At 39.3% G+C, this 3958-nt stretch overlaps 1 pseudogene; it reads left to right on the forward strand.

Moving 5' to 3' along the window:
* The first annotated feature begins 855 nt into the window (after positions 1–855).
* LOC140498611 (aurora kinase A-like) lies at positions 856–2160 on the forward strand (annotated as a pseudogene).
* The last annotated feature ends 1798 nt before the right edge of the window (positions 2161–3958 follow it).

Genomic DNA, 3958 nt, shown 5'->3' on the forward strand with positions numbered 1-3958 from the left:
GGAGGAGAAAGGGAGAAATGGAATGGGGCAAATTATCTCTCATAAAAGAGGCAAGCAAAAGACTTATTAGTGGAGGGATAAAGAGGGGAGGTGAGAGAAAAACATGAAGTTTACTCTCATCACATTCCACTAAAGGAAGGAATAAAATGCACACTCATTTTGGTATGAAAACCTATCTTACAATACAGGAAAGTGGGGGAGAAGGGGATAAGCAGGGTGGGGGGATGATGGAAGGGAGAGCATGAGGAGGAGGAAGCAATTTGAGGTCGACACTCATGTGGAGGGACAGGATCAAAAGAGAGAATAGAAGTAATGAGGGACAGGATACGATGGAGGGAAATATAGTTAGTCTTATACAACACGACTATTATGGAAGTCATTTGCAAAACTATACACATTTGGCCTATATTGAATTGCTTGCCTTCCAAAGGGAAGGGGTGGGGAGGGAGGGAGGAAGAGAAGTTGGAACTCAAAGTTTTAAGAACAACTGTCGAGTACTGTTCTTGCCCCTAGGAAATAAGAAATACAGGTAAAGGGGTACAGAAAGTTATTTGGCCCTACAGGACAAAAGAGAGGATGGAGACAAGGGCAGACAGGGATGATAGAAGAGAGAGCAGATAGGTGATAGGGGCAATTAGAATGCTTGGTGTTTTGGGGTGGGGGGAGGGGACAAAAGGGGAGAAAATTTGGAACCCAAAATTTTGTGAAAATGAATGTTAAAAGTTAAATAAATAAAAAGAAAAAGAAGTTGATTGTAACCTTCTGTATTCCCTAAAGTTTTATATCTGAGATTCTCTGGTCAATAATTCCGTTGATTATTTTTGTTCCTGGCACATCAGTCTTGGGCAGGGCAACATGGAGAAATCTAAAGAACACAGTATTTAAGGACCTAGCAACAAGATAAGGACTCCACTTGGGGAAGGCCCAAAACATGTGCTTGTGATTCAGCAGATTTCTTCTCAGAATCGGTTACCTATAAGTAGTGGGCAAACTCAGCGAGTCAATGCTTATCAAACAGTCTTCCAGATTCTTCCCAGGCACAAAAGAATGTCTCTAGTCATAAAGCAATTCATGCCCAACAGCCACAGTAGTTACAACCAGCACCTGTAACTCATCCTGTATCAAGGCCACTAAATAGCACTCTAAACACTGAGCAATCTCAGACACCAGTGTCTGCAAACACTCCTGGAATTGGAGAACCACCAAGGCAGAAAAACGAGGAAACAAAAAAAGTCAGTGGGCACTGGATGACTTTGAAATTGGTCGGCCTCTGGGAAAAGGAAAGTTTGGAAATGTTTACTTGGCACGAGAGAAGCAAAGCAAGTTTATCCTGGCACTTAAAGTGCTTTTTAAGGCCCAAGTGGAGAAAGCAGAAGCTGAATATCACCTGAGGCTAGAAGGAGAAATACAGTCTCATTTCAGACATCCCAATGTTCTGAGATTTTATGGTTATGTTCACGATGCCACAAGAGTTTACCCAATTCTAGAATATGCACTTTGTGGAAAAGTTTATAGAGAGCTTCAAAAAATTTCAAAATCTGAAGAACAAAGAACGGCTTCTTATATCACAGAAGTGGCAGATGCCTTCTCAGACTGCCACTCAAAAAAGATGATTCAAGGAGATATTAAGCCAGAGAACTTAGTACTTGGATCAGATGGAGAGCTGAAGATGGCAGATTTTGGCTGCAGAGATGGCATGCCCCATCATCTAGGAGGACAATTCTGGTACACTTGACTATCTACCCCTGAGATGACTGAAGGCAGGATGCATGATGAAAAGGTGGATCTTTGGAGTCCTGGAATTCTGTGCTATGAATTTCTACTTGGAAAACCTCCTTTTGAGGCAGAAATATATCCAGAAACTTATAGAAGCATTTCAAAGGCTGAATATAAATTCCCTGACTTCCTAAGAGAAGGGGCTAGATATCTCATTTCAAGATTTCTGAAGCATAATCCTTACCAAAGGCTGACACCAAAGAAGCTCCCTGAACATCCTTGAATCATAGCAAATTCTTCAAAATCACCAAGGAGCCAAAAAAGCAAAGAATCAAACAGTGTAAAATCTTAAGACTCTTGCCTTTAATGAAATTAGAGCTGATTACTATGTTACCATACAAGAAATGATACTGAAGTGGGATGTCGTTTTGGGAAATTGCTTTCTTTCTGTGCTGTCGAAGGGGGAAAAAATTAACTTGAATGGTCAACACCTTAACTTGCACTAGTTCTAATCTTCAATGCTGTGAGTTAAGTGAGAAAATGCAACTAAACTTAAAACATCATTCTGAAGTAAGGCAGTTGAAGGAATAAAAGCAAACGAAGTTGCTTTTTGGCTCAGTCCTCTGAGGCTGGTCGACACAGAGGAGCTGCCCAAGAGCCTGTGTTAAGGTACCCTAGACACAGAATGCTGAAATTGCTGAGAAAGTTGGACTACAGCTGTCCTCATCTTGATGTCTTTTTAAGGACAGTACAATAACTTTCCAATAACTCTAAGTGTTGTTTTTGTTTTTCAATTTATTGGGTAGATGAGGTTTTTGTCATGTGGTCTGAATCTGAACAAAACTGGTAAATCCCTATGAACACTGATTTTCTTTTCTATATACTGTTTGAATGTTGACTGTCCTACCAATTTAATAAATAAAGATTTGTTTAAAAGCAAAAAAGAAAAAGAAACTGGAACTGAGACCTGGCTCTTCTTCTAGATTCTGAGTCACTCTGAAGCTTGCTTGCTTCTGAACTCTCCCCTTTTTCCATATATTGCCTAGAGTCTGCGACCACATTCTACCCTGGAAAGCAACCCTGAGTTCAGGTCCCTTTCTCATTCTGCCTTGTATCTATGACTTGGAATTGGGTAGTGTATGACAATGTAGTCAATCCCACTTGTTTCTACATCCTACAGAGTGTGTAGTGTATGGGAGCAGGATATACTCTTGCCCTGGTAATCAGCCATACCCTGTGATGGACTGTGCTACAGATTGCTACTAAGAAGACTCTATCCTCAGCATTCACAGACTTGTTTGTCTCTCTTTGCTAACCTGGACTGGAAAAAACTTTCTCCCTTCTTTTTTCTCTTGGGTTTCCTCATCAGGATTTGGTATGGTGCATTTTCTAGATCTGTCTGGAAGATTTTATCATGCTTTTTCCTTCTATCTTCCATCTTGGCTCTACCTCCAGTTTCTGAATTTTTCTAAAAACTGTAATAATTTTGTTAGTTATAAAATGACTTTCTGGGGATTTATGACGTCCTTTTCCTTTTGATTGCAGAATCCTGTTTTGCCAAACATAAAAATAGTTGAACTACCCAGGGTTGAGTAAGTAGCTCATATGTATATAGGGACTAAATTTGGCAAGTTGCACCATAATATCAACAGCAAATACACAAACGTATGCATATATTTACATGTATGTATGTATGTATCCCAGAGAAATAGCATGGTGAAGTAGACAGAGATACAGAATCAAATCCTGGAAAATCTGGGTTTAAATTTTGCCCCTGGCACCTTTTTTGATGTGTGATCCTGAGGAAGTCATTTAATTTGTCAGTGCACATTACAACAAAGATGATAACTTGAATCTATAGAGGTCGTTCTTTGTAACAATCAAATCACAGGTTCCGTCACTATTCTTTTTTTTCCTTCAATTACATATCTGTTATACTTCACTTCAATGGATAATATTATCAACTTACTGAATAATCCCAACTCCTACTACATAAATCAGTTCTATTAAATTCCTAATGGAATAGGGATAAGGGCACAGAAGTATGAGATTAGCTATGATAGGACATGTGTTTTTAAGCTAATCAAAGAGCTTTTAGTGGAAGACTCTGGTAACATGGTTTTCAACTATTCCTTAGTTTTAAGACCCCACAATGTCATTGACTAAAAACTACAAATAATACAGAATTATGGAATCTGAAAGCCTAAAGGGACCTCATTGAAGGTCATATAACCCCACCCAT

This window comes from Notamacropus eugenii, chromosome 4 (genome assembly GCF_028372415.1).
Source record: "Notamacropus eugenii isolate mMacEug1 chromosome 4, mMacEug1.pri_v2, whole genome shotgun sequence".
Taxonomy (NCBI): Eukaryota; Metazoa; Chordata; class Mammalia; order Diprotodontia; family Macropodidae; genus Notamacropus; species Notamacropus eugenii.